This window comes from Acanthopagrus latus, chromosome 14 (genome assembly GCF_904848185.1).
Source record: "Acanthopagrus latus isolate v.2019 chromosome 14, fAcaLat1.1, whole genome shotgun sequence".
NCBI classification, from domain to species: Eukaryota; Metazoa; Chordata; class Actinopteri; order Spariformes; family Sparidae; genus Acanthopagrus; species Acanthopagrus latus.
The window spans coordinates 10,488,128-10,501,333 of record NC_051052.1 but is presented as its reverse complement, the minus strand read 5'-3'; the positions used below and the strand labels follow the sequence as shown (position 1 = coordinate 10,501,333).

Sequence of the window (13,206 nt, the reverse complement as noted above, 5' to 3'; positions counted from 1 at the left end):
TGCGGACTAAGATTCTTCATCCAACTTCTTGACATGTGGTTGAGTAGATAACAACTGAATTTTCATTAAGGGGTGAACTGTTCCTTTAAGTTGGCTGACGATTGGCCATGAATTCAGCCAGAGGAAAAATAGTAAATACATTCACTCCTGAACAATTGGAGTGGTTCTTTGCATTTTAAGACCTTTTTAAGACCTTGACAACAAAAAACATGAGTACACTTTCCTCAGGAGAATAAATGCACAATAGGACTCAGCGATACGTTTGATATTACTACATTTTTTTTAAAAAAAATATTGATGTGTTGGCCTGTCATCAATTAGCTAATGTTTAAAAATCACATATGAAAACACAAAAGTAATAATTAGATGTCAGAACCACTTGGCAAAACAGCACCTGCCTTTTTTCAGTTTTTCTTTTAAAAATGTTGGTTCTGTCATTGGGCCACTAGAGGGCACCATTACCACACTTACACAACATGCGAGACAGTCTCCTCAAATCACCCAGCTGAGGCTCCACAGTGAAACAATCGCATAAGTTCATACATTAGCTGATACGTTCCGTAATTACAGTGACTGAAACGATTGATCAAGACTGGTCACTTCACTCACGCGCACGTCCGATCTTTGATTTCACTTTACACTCTCTCGGAGCAGCCTCGGGTACCTTCATTGTCCAGCGTGCAGCATGTAACGTGGGAGATCATCTTTTTTTTTTTTAATTAGTCTTCATTATTTTGACTACACGTTCCCTAATGGCCTTGTGCTTACACTTTGAAGCAGATGTGCTCCGCTGTGAACGCGCACACACGCACAGGCCGGCCTCAAACCCCAAGAGATATCTGAAAGGGGGGAACAAATACAAGGTGTCTCTTTTTGTCAGAATCAGATAAAACCTCACAGACCTTTAACTGAGCCATTCAGCGCTCTGAGCAGAAGATAAGGGGGAGGGGGGGAGAGAGCGATATGAAAAACATATAAAGAAAAAAGTTATGGGAGCCAGCAGCCACTGTGTACCTCACAATGGCTCTCGCTAAAGTTTGCGTCTCTTCTGATCTTCTCCCAGCTGGACGCCTGCTTTTCAGGCCCCTGTCTCCTCTGATCTAACTTCAGACACCGGAGGGCCTTTTGCCAGCCTGCAAAACTGTCAAAGTACCCCAGGAATCAAACAGCGTCGCATGCTGTCATGATCAAAGACTCACAGGTAAACCAGACGAAGACACAGCCACATACAATTGTCATCTAAAAGAGGGGGTAAAGTTTTCGTTTCAGAGGCTCTTATTTGGCGACGGCGAGCGGGGGGACGTTTTCCACTGCAGCGACTGCATCGATTAGAATAAAGGAAAAAAGAGAAACGGCCATTTGAAGATACAACAGAGGCCCCTCGAGTAAAAACCAAGCACCTCTCAAGGAAAACTTTCGGACAAAGAGTGTGGACTCAGGTGAGATTTCAAGGTCGCTCCAAGAATTTTGAAGAGGAAAGTGAGAAAACGTTCATACGCTTGTGGGACGGACAAAGAAAGGATGGCGGCGTGACAAATAAATACATGGACCACAACGGGCCGCCGTCTCCTTTTCCATTATGCGTGGCCATAATAAATGCTCGGTGCAGCCGGTGGTGTCCATTCTTTCGCAGGCTCTGCATCAGATCAGACACTCTGCCAGTAAGACCTGACCTGTCCCAGGGAGATCAAACACCTCATTTCATTTCATGGCCTTTGCGCCATTCGCCCTGCCTCGTCCCTGCGTCTCCCTCCTCTTGCCTCTCCCACTGGCCTTGGCTTTGCTTGTCTTTTTCTCCCGTTTTCTGCCAGAGCGCCCCGGGTCATAATCTCCACCCGTAAATCTAATGTCGAGTGTCAGCTCCCGCCGAGTTCACTCACACACTCGCATTCCTCACATTCCGTCCGTCGAACAACAACGAGATCAGGGGAGAGAAATCCCCACGTCATAAAGTAAACCGCGGCCACTTGTCAAGTGCATTACATGTTTTTTCGGATTCACCGGAGAGCACCGAGGCTGAACTGAGCCCCGCAGACATCACAGAAAATGATGCAAAATTAACGTTAATCCCGTTATTATCTGGATGTGGGCAGAACGTCGAAATTCATAAGGAGCTAAAACAGTTAGTCAATTTATCGATTAGTCCGCTGGTCCTCAACAAGGGGCTTGTGATCCCCAAAGAGGTCAGGAGTTGATTTCCGAGGGTTGGCATGTTAATACGATGGACATATTTCTGACCGGGAAATAGTTTTTACCATCACTGTACCAGTGATATAATTTGATCAATCTATTGGCACCAATTTTCAAAATTGATCAGTTGTTTACTAAAAGGTCATACTGATAACATTTCATGTAGACAAATCAAATTTTAATACATCCACCAAGTTTGCAGAGAAGCACATACTGTCTTTTCCTAGACATGATTATGAAGTAATAATTAAAAAATAATTGTCTGATCCAAAACGTTAGCTTGCCAGCGTAAGCGGCATTGACCGTCAGTAACGTTAACATTAACCAGCAAGCATTAGCGATGTTAATGTTTAATGGCGTAAGCAGTGATGACGTTAGCTAGCTCGGTGCATTAAGTGGTTCAGTGTTATCAATCGCATTGTTTTTAAGGTGAACAAAAAAAAGCTGACTGCTTTCAGCTACTAGAATGTGAATATCTGCTGTTAATCTCTGTCTTCTATGGTTGTCAACTGGATTTGGTCCAGGGATCGAACAGCACAAGCAGTCTTCCGATGCCCTCTTGGGGTCTGTGGGGATGGGCTGGGCATTTGTCAATAACCCAAAAAAATGCAAGGATCAAGAGAAGTTGCTGCTTTGATGAACTTCCACCTGTGGTTGAGAATGGTATGAAAACTCCAAAAATATCCCAGGACATATTTTCAAAAAGGAAAAAAGTGGAACACATACATATTCTGATGTCCTGTTACCATATACAACCTTGCACATCAGTTCATGCAAAAGAAAGAATGACTGAAACTGTTGATTTCATGGCATTTTGCTGTACGGAGTTAATGCGTGAAAAAAGGGGGTGTGATGTTTCTATGGCACTTAATCAGTTTTATACAATGTGACAAAACTGCTAAAGTCTAATACTGTTGAGGTTTGTGAGATTGAAATCACCCTCACCCCCTACAAACATGCGCCACACCAGCACCACCCTGATGAAAAAGCGCATTAATTTCAGACAGGACGGGACGTCATTGTGGTCGGTGTTGGTGTGTGAATTGGCGCATAGCACTGAAATCGTGTTAAGACCTTGCCTCTACCAGAATAGTCCAGGCAATTTATTCAGCTAATGTTACGGAATGTGTGTGTGTGTGTGCGTGTGTGTGTGTGAGAAAGGGCCTCTTCACGAACTCCCCTTTCAGCATGTTTTGGTAATTTCTTGGATCCCCTTAACGTTTTTTTTTTTTAACACTTTTAACACATATTACTGTCCAACAGTCTCATATTGTCTTTCCCTAACTGTCCTATTTGCACTGAACACATTTTGCAGGACTATTTAAAGCTACACCTTGTAATAGAAAGGACCTCTACAATAAAATCAAGCCCCACGTGTTTGCCTTAAATTCTTCTCATGGCTAAAAGCATCCGGTTTTGAACTGCACGTGACAGACAGAATGGGTGTCCTCGCATAACCACAGAGAGGGTACGCTATTGTGTGCATTTCTAATTCCGATGGGGACAAAGTGGAAATTAGATAGGAAACACATTATGACCTCTTTTGTCTCATTTCTGCCGCCACAGCGCTCCTGAATGCAAATATAACAGGCAGTAATAAACTAATAATTCTAAATGGACTGCGAACACCCACCAGTTCAATAGAGTGTCCTCTGGTGACATTTAAAAGTTCTGATAATGTTGGGATGACTCAAAAAGGGTTCACACTCAACATCTGTCACATGGCTTTAATATCATGCGAAGTCATTGTGCATTTGTAGCCATTCTAGCCGTGGCGGCACTCGGGATGGCAATGATAGTCAGTCCACCTCTCGTGCAGACAGTCATGTTCTCCAGAGGATGAATCCTCATGGCTTTGGTAATTACCTCATCGTGAGCTGCACATTTGAGGGAAACAGTTACAACTATTGTTGAACATTTTGAAATGTGGTTCAGACATTCAAGCTCCCCTGAGGATGAATTATATTAACTTTGGTGATCCCCTCCCTTTTAACTGAGGGCCATTAATGGTTTGAATTCGACCAATAATCTGGTTTGTGACGCGTTCTCTTTAGCCGTAGCTGTACATTGTATACAGTGTGGAGCTAATTAGCAAGTGTTAGCATTCTGTGAGGACTGCAATTGAAAGTTAGCCACCTGGATAACAATAACATATTCACAGAATGTGAGGAAATAATAGTTTTGAAGTTATGTTAAAGACCTCCAACAAGCAGATAGCATGGGTCGCTAGAAATTCTACATCTTCATGGATCCTAAACCCTAACATACATATTGTGAGCACACATACACACAGTCTTGGCCTTGTCTGCGAGCACCGGCGTCTCCTCGCTGGCCCCTCAGACATGGTTTGGTTTTTGGCTTGATTAACCACTTAGTTCAGTCTCTCAGACACAAGATTGCAGGGAAAAAGCAAGTAATGAAGTGCTTTTGAATTTGCATTCCTGAGAGCTTTCACAGACGCCTTGATTTCAGTCTGCCTTCGCTGTTTGTTCCTCGTCGAGAGATGTCTGCTATTCTAACGGTAACACATAACAAGTGTCCATCCAGCCTCCTCCATATTGCACCCTCATCAACCTAACTGCCATGAATAAACACAATCAACATGCATCTGAAGGAGAATTTGGAGGCTTTTTCTCTCAAACTGTCCCCTGATGGGTTGTTCATCACTGTCATTATGCAGATTACAGTGTGACCGTGAATGCAGTATCGGAGCCCTTTTCCTTCTGGATTGAAATGCCGCCGTCCCCGTAACGCTGACCAAAAACACTTGTGTGTTTTTGTTCTTACAAGTCGAGCGGCGCTGATCAGTTATGGACAAACTGTCTCAAGAATATGAAATTAACGGCGTACAATCTGCACTTGAAAGTCAAGCCTTTATTTTTAGGATCGACCTTGACAACAATATCAGAGTGTGGATGCTGCATGATCAGCTGAAGTGTCTGGAGTAATTTACCAGGTAAGTACCGTGAGTTTGGTTGAGAATTTCCAGAAAAAACCTCATAACAAAGTCAGATACACAAGACCACTTTGTAAGCATTGATATTTTTGTGCCTTTTTCAAGGTTTTTCACTCTATTTGATTCATTTATGGGTGTCCGGGATTATGCAACACGATGACTTGCCAGAATGTGCGATTATTTCTGTCTCAAATTTAGGGCAGTTGACGTAAAAGCTTCCCTTTGCACCCCGCTCTGTGGCGCTAGAAAAGAGGAAACACAAATCTGTTTAAATCTGGGGCCCTTTCACTTGTCCATGCTTCCAGTAATGATTAAACAACAACAGGAGGCAGAGCAACAAGCAAGTTTTGGCTGAATTTGGATAAACTGAAGTTGGACATTGACGTACGCAGATATCCAGTATACCAAAGAGACCGGTCTTCCATAGCAACCAAACTACAGGTAATTAGGAATTCTGGATTCTCAACCAGATACACAGAAATGCAAATAATGGTGCAATCTGAGGTGTGCTGTAAAGTGAATGAATGTGTACTTTATAAAAGCTGTTCTGGCAGATGGTTATAATGATTCACCTTCGATCTGAAAGCAACGTCCTGTTCGACAGGAAGTTCACTTGCGGCAGGTTGGAATATTATTGTGTGTAAAGAACTAATTTCTGGCTCTTAAAAAAAAAAACTTTTCGATTTCATTGTTATGTAGCTAAAATACCAAATTTAAGAAGATGTCAAATTTGTGTGGATAAGAATTCCCAATTGCTGTTAATTGCAGACATTTTTGCACATGTAAATCATTAAAGGTGCAATATGTAACTTGTTAGATACAATTTATTAGTTCCGTGGGAATATATAGGACTTATAGATTGGTAATTTGTGTTTCTTATGTAAAACACAAGCCCATTTGGTCTTATGATTTCAAAAGCAAATGTAAAGTACTCACAAAATCAGCTCTTGCGAGATGCCATTCCTTATGTCAAGAGCGCCGCCTCTTTTTGTTCAGAGGTCGTAAAAAAGGTTGTACGGTGCAAATTTACCAGTGGATCCACAACGGTGTCAAGAGAATGTGTACGCTCATCTTTAAAGCGTTCTCAAAAAGAGTTTTAGTACAGTTCAATGTTATGTTATTATGTTCACTTCACTGCAAGCAACATTCTGTATAACAGGAAGTTTGTTAACGGCATGTTGGAAAGTCAATCACAGACATTTTTATAGATATAAATCACAAGTTTTCAGAGTGGTTTCAAGAGAACTGTCATGCATTATCTTAAGATCGTTTTAAAATAAAGTTTCATGTCAACCCGGATCAGGAGGGACAAACCTTCCTACGAGGTTGCGCAGATGACGGTGAACGTCTTCTTCTCTTTATAATTTACTCCTCTCTGCACTAATATGACTTCAAGTACTTAATGCTGCATTGAGTCTCGCAGCATCCCTTGTTTCCTGGTGTCACTTTGACAACATCCTGTCACGAGGGGCCTGTTTGAGAGATCACAATGACACAGCGGGAAAATCTTTAAAGTTCCTCATGGGCTACTTCCTCATCTTTTAGTCACCTGATATTATTTACAATATAAGGAGAAAAAACCCTGTGAACTTCTCTAATCTTACATCACGGGAATGCTGTTTTCAGAGCGGTGCGTGCGGGGGTTTGGGGCTGGGGAGGGGGAAAACCGTGTGGAAGAATGAGCTATACGACGTGTGTAAAAGGACCTCATGGGACACACATGAGTCACAACCAAGATGACTGGGTAGAAATTTTTTCCTCAAAGTATGTGTGTCACAAATAATCACAGAGAGCAAGAAAAAAAAAAGTTTCAGATAAATGGTTAATTTTGGGATTCAAGGCTAATTAAAACTTCAAGTGCGGATTTTAAACGCTTCGCATGTCTTTTCATTTTTAATCAAAGATGAGCCCGGCTGAAAGAATGTGTGTCATCGGTGTGTGGCTGTGATGTGTGCACTGTCACACAGCTGGTGTGTGTGTGCAGAGGATGGGGTGCAGAGGGAGCAGTGTGCAGCGTTACTTTGACATTAAGGCTTCCGCAATTGGAGAACTAGCAGTGACTGTCATCTGAGTCACGGCTTACCAGCAGTGTCATATAAAAACAGGCAATGTATGACACACATGTGCCTTCTCGATTAATTCAGGACTTTTTTGCTGTCTAATTATAATTTGTGGGGGCACTGGTTGCAGTTTCCATAAGGAAATACAGAGTATGGGCAACGTCTTTTGAAAAAGTTGAATGGGTGTAAACAGCACCATCTTGTGGTTAACCTTGAAACGACAGCCTGGATTTGATTTACATTTCAAGAGAAGTTCATCATGTTATGGAATGTAACTGCATAAATCAGGATGTCATTTTGAGGCACTTGTGCTTTATTTGAGTATTTCCATTTTCGAGTCATTTTTACTTCCACTCAACTACATTTTTGAGGCACATATCCTTCTTTTAACCACTTTATTTGATAACTTTAGTTACTTTGCAGTTTTCATCAGAGCCAAAGCAGCGCTTTTTTTCAGTTCAGTTGTTGTACTGGCAATCGGAGGGAAAATACAACAGTGATCCTGATACTCAGAAAAATGACTGGTTAATTTTACACATGCACGTACTGTATGTGTTTCATTAACTTGCTTTTGATACAAATGAGAATTTTTCATCAAGTATGATTTCTATGGGTGACTTGTACTTTGAGCAAAGTTATAAATAATATCTTTACTTTTTCTCACTTCTAAGTACTTTTTTTTTTTTTTTACAAAACTGGCATTAGCTTCCCCTTAAAGGTGCAATATGTAAGAATTACAGTTTAAAACAGTCAAAAAGCAAGTCAAGTTATCCGCAGAATGTAAAGAAATAAAGGTTTTGACAACGTGTCAAAGACATCTATGGATTCTGCCAAAAAGAAAGTTGCATATAGAAACATTGTGTAGAATTTGGCATTTTTGTGTGATTTGGCGCCCCCCACAGTTTCTGAGTGTAACACCACTGTCATAAATACAAATCCCAGGTCTGCAACAATTCATCAGATGTAATGTAGCTGCTAACCACAAACAAAACTCTACGTTATGTCATAACCATGTCATGTGTTGAAATCTTGCATGTTGAAGTAAACGTGTATGTAACACCGTGTTCCTTCCCTCTCCCTGAAGTTACACAGTGCAGAAACAAGTGATGGGGCAGAGTGGCTGAGGCAGAGACACCGTTCACCCTGTTACCATACACGGCACCATCAACGAGTTACCAAGCTTTAAGTTAGCATGCTAACCAGCTAGCCCTGCATCACTTTGTACCTCAAGATGTGATAGTACCTCAAACTTGAGTAAATGCACTTACTTACATTCCCTCAATGAATAATGATACTTCTACAACTAATAATAGTCGTCAGCCGTGAAAACATTTGGTCGTATCAGTATTTCAGCTGGCATTTGTAGCAGTCTGATGCACAGACGTGTGTGTAAGAGGCGGTGGGCTGGAGGCTGTAATGTGCCAGAAGAATGTAAACATTGTCTGCTCTGAGGCCTCACTTCAAAGTGAGCCTGTGGTAACCTCCGCTCAGCGGTGGCGCGCACCCCTGACCAATGAAAAGCGAAAGTGAATGCTCATCCACGGTCTGCAGCCTCTTCCCGAAACCACTCTTTGAAGTCACAAAATGGATATGATTGACTTGCGAGGGAGACCCGTATATAGAACGGAACTGAACAGAATCGCATTGGACAACGCGCACGCACGTGCCGTCCGTGTTTCTTCCACAGTTTAAGCGTAATGGTATTGTGATGTCGAATGTAAGCATATCAAAGCTCCCCCTGTGCGCTGCCTATGGTTGGTTTCTCTCAGAGCAATAGACCAGAAGGACTACAGTACATTAACTTGAGTCATGCTGGCTGTTAAAGCAGCTGGAAAATGTATGTAACTTCAGTATATGATCATGTATTTCACAGTTCCAGGACACTCAAATTTCAAATTACACACATATTTCAGTGAGTAAAGATAACTTAACACAAGGAGAATGACTAGATTAAAACCACTATATTTCCTTGTTAATACAGATGCGATCTATTAAAGGGAATATTGTAAATGTCATATAAAAGCAATAAGTTACTGTGTTGGATGTGGAACTTTATATATTCAATTACAAATAAAACTACTGATATTAAAATAATACTTAGGTAAAAGTATTCTTCTCAAATGCTACATACAGTAGTTTTGTGCTTTTTTTGACTGTGTGTCAGGGTTTTTACTGGCTTACTGGCTACAAAATTGCCATTTTTTTTCCCCCTTAATGGTGTTTCAGATAAACCTGATTTCAAACAATGTAAATGTAAAAGTTGAAGTTGAACCCAAGTATAGGTTGATTCCTCACATTTTCCCCCTTCACTGGATTGGTCTGTCTTACAGGTATACATAAAATATATCTACATGCACTGCTGTTTAACTGGAGCGCTACCTGAACATTCACTTTCCATTCACTCTGTTTTTGTCTGACTCTTTGTCCTGTACTTGTTACTTCTTGAATAGTGAAGTGAATTTCCCCACTGTGGGATAAACAAAGTCTAATCTAAAATCCAATCTGACCTAATCTACAGGTATTAGGTTTTAACCATTTAATACTGATCTCTCTATATGACCTGCATAAGAAAATGAGACCATCAGCGAAAAGACTGGCTATTTCCATACACTCATAGTTGTTCGTAAAGCTGCAATATGCAAGAATTTCAGTTTAAAACATTAAAAATGTCACTAGAAATAACAGTTTTGACACCTATGTACCGTGTTGCAAGGATGTCTAATGGAGTTAGCATGCTAACCAGCTAGCCCCTAACCACATTATGTATAAACGGAGTCGTCCGATGTTGGTGATGCATCCCAGATACAGCTGAATTCAAAAAAGAAAATGACTATCTTAATTAATGTATTATGTACGATCATGCATATGTAATAGAAGATCCTTTGCACCCCCTCTGAATTTGGACTTCAGCATCCAGTGTAGCTCATTATGATTTCATTGAAGTAACATGGAGTCAAACCAAAGTGACATAATGAAATATAAAATGATGTTCTTTCAAAGCCCGTTTTAAAAGGCTCCTTTAGTTGGCTCGTATCAAACCCTTGTTTAAGTGATCGGGATCAGAACAAACAGTGGAGGAACAGCAAAACCGCACTGGTTTAAAATGCAATCCTAAATGGCGACCTCAGCCCCTCACACACACTGAACACACTCTGTAATAATGACATTGTGTGAGGGGTGTATGTTAAGAAGACTTTGCCGGTGTGATCAGCGATATAGAGGCTGGATCTCCTGCGTGTCTGAGCTCTTCATCATTATCTCGGCTTGCTGACTCATGTCTCGAACACAGGGAACAAAACTCTCGCGGTGGCCTTGTACCCGACGCGACGGGACGCCAGGAGGGACAATAAGAGAGAATTAGCGGTATAAAAAAGGCAAATAAATAGGTGCTTCAATACATGACAGCCCAGCAACAAAGCCCACTGTGGATGAGGGGGCGAGCGAGGGAGATAAAGAGAAAGAGGGCCGAGAGAGAGGCCTTGATGAAAATAAATAGTGGAGCTCAAAGGGAGGCAAGGGTTGAGCGGATTGGAGGTGATGATGAGTGGAGAGCTGTACAAAGTAGCACATCTATGGGAAAGGTTTTAATGAGGCAGACGTCGGAGTGTGTGTGTGTGTGTGTGTGTGTGTGTGTGTGTGTGTGTGTGTGTGTTTTCTCATCTGTGACACAGACAGTCAGAAAATCCTCGCCAATGATATTCCAAACTTCCTGTCTCCACTTGGGTGGTTGAGGATTTGTGTAAGTGTGCAACATGGACGGACAGACTGACAGAATGATAGATTTTAAAGGGGCACTATGTAGTTTTTGCAGAGGAAATTCAAACTGTATATATTTACTTATTAATGAGGCTTTAATACAATCGAAGAAATATATATATTTGTTCAATAACTGAATAAAAAAGCTGTTCTCAGAGGAAATTCAGGTCCCCAGAACACTGTATGAAGCTGGAAAAGGTGGCAGGGTCCGCCAAATATAAACAAAGTAAAACAGTATTAAACTGTGTTGCCCTTTAAGGTCAGTTTGTTTGTTTTATTCATGGCTCAGAAAGATTGTGGCTGTTGTCTTATGTTAGTGCATGTACTGCTCCTCTCCAGTGTTAGCTGTTATATATTCCCATTAGCTTGAGTCACCAGGTAGCTACAGCCACTGAGCAATAACTTCACAAATAACACATCTGTAACTCTATTTCATTAAACCACAAAGTTCCCTGTCTTCTGATTAATATCTATTTTAATTAAGTAGTGTCACTGATGTGTCACTGATGACAAATGAACAGGTTGGATCCCCGAGACTGTGAATCAGGCCTGCAGCCGGATGTAAAGAGGCGCGAACACCGCGGCGCTGTTGACTGTTGCTCCGAGGTGCAGTGTATCTGTCGACCCTGCCCGCAGAGCAACAGGAGGCCTTTAGTTCTGCTGTCAGCTCTCAGTCGGGACTGGAGGGAAGACAAACAAATTCACATAAATGACAATATAAAGAACACATGTCAGACAACCAGGGAATCATGAGGTGGTGGTATCATGAGTTTGGGACATCACAGTCACACAGCAAGTGGCCATTCAGCAGACAATTGATAATGAGCCGCGTTAACTGCGGTGGGCTAAATCACCTGTGACTCTCAGGGCCAGGTGTAGGTCTTGATCTCGAAGAGTCATGTCCTCAAGGTGGCTTCCTGAAACACATCCTTCATTTTGAGTCCCCAACTAAGTGAAATAAAATCACATAGAACAACCGGCTGAAGTAGAGATAATGGATGCAGAACAAACACACAAGACAAAATAAATATTAAGAATCTTAATGGACAACTAGCCCTCTGACTGATACATGACAATCATGACAGCTGTTATACAAATTTGGTCTCTACCTGACAATTCATAGTATGTACTCTTAAGAGTTTTTACACGTCATTTTTAATTCTGTACTTGCAACGATGAGATCATGGCTACAGAAGGATTAGTGATTAGTTCAAGCATATCTGTTGTAATTAGATAGCGGTATGCTCATTTAAATGTAGCGCAAATGTAATATCCATCCAGTAACTTACAAACTAATGCCGATTCATCGACTACATTGACTGAATTTATAAACCACTAATAAGTTCAGATTCATCTTGCACTTCTAGCCACAAAAGATTTTTTTTTATTGCACTCAAAGACAACTGGAAGGCAGCCACATTTTCAAATGCCGCCAACAGTGAATTAACATTTCATTTATAACACTTCACACACACTTTTGTGCGACGCAAGATAATGAGCAGGTTCAAATTAAAGATCTGCTGTTCACTGTTCGTACCTGATTGTTGATTTGTGGCTTTTTTTTCCAGCAGTCAAACAATACATCTGTTTTTTCTCCTCTCCTCAGGTGGTGTTCTTTTTTCCGATCAAGTGTTTTATATCAGGATGCTCTACATCTCCGGAAAATGAGAGAACTTTATTTGAATGTGGGAAAAACAAATGGTAGCTAAAAAAATGTATCAAGCAATATTCACATTCAGTCAACACAATCAGACATAAAAACTCGTAAAATGTTAAAAATACGAGAAAAAATATATGCATAGCATTCAAATATAATCCCTGCAGGTACGCATCTCCCTCTAAACCTGCACCATTTCACCTAAATACACACTATGTGGGTTAACAATGGAGCGTGCATGACTCGGTGACAAAAGCCCAGTTGAGTGGCATTCCCATACCCATAAAACACTCTTCGTGTGTTAAGCCAGCTAATTGCTGTTTAAGAAAGATGCCTTGCCCGTGGGCTAACAGAGAAGCTCACAAACCACGGACAAAGCCCCGGGCCAAACCCACACAGACGAGCCACTTGTTCCAAATGAGCGTTCTTGCAGGAATGCAGCTAGGTGGACAAAACCCTTTCTCTACGCTTTACAAAAAAAAAAAAAAAAAGGAAACCTGTTTTCTCATGCCCGCTCCGCGTCATCAACACATTGCAACGCAGCGCCGAGCAAAATATTGCAGCAATGTTGGTGACAGAATAGAGGC

The 13,206-nt window shown here is 41.3% G+C and overlaps 1 protein-coding gene and 1 long non-coding RNA gene across 5 annotated transcripts in view; one reads left to right on the top strand and one right to left on the bottom strand.

The window, feature by feature from the left end:
- The first annotated feature begins 5,455 nt into the window (after positions 1-5,455).
- Positions 5,456-13,206, top strand: part of tfec (transcription factor EC) — a 47,606-nt gene continuing 39,855 nt past the window's right edge. For 2 of the 4 annotated variants that reach the window (XM_037121369.1, XM_037121364.1), the window contains exon 1: positions 5,457-5,587. The gene's annotated coding sequence lies outside the window, so the exon portion shown is untranslated. Of the gene's footprint in view, positions 5,588-13,206 lie in introns of all 4 variants that reach the window. The other 2 variants (XM_037121366.1, XM_037121365.1) reach the window with 2 other exon arrangements.
- The window catches only part of LOC119032326, a 32,963-nt gene continuing 30,738 nt past the window's right edge, over positions 10,982-13,206 (bottom strand). Inside the window, exons 2-4 of the long non-coding RNA XR_005078852.1 lie at positions 12,500-12,611; positions 11,817-11,910; positions 10,982-11,642 (exon numbers count right to left, since the gene is read on the bottom strand). This is a non-coding gene — a long non-coding RNA (uncharacterized LOC119032326). The remainder of the gene's footprint in view (positions 11,643-11,816; positions 11,911-12,499; positions 12,612-13,206) is intronic.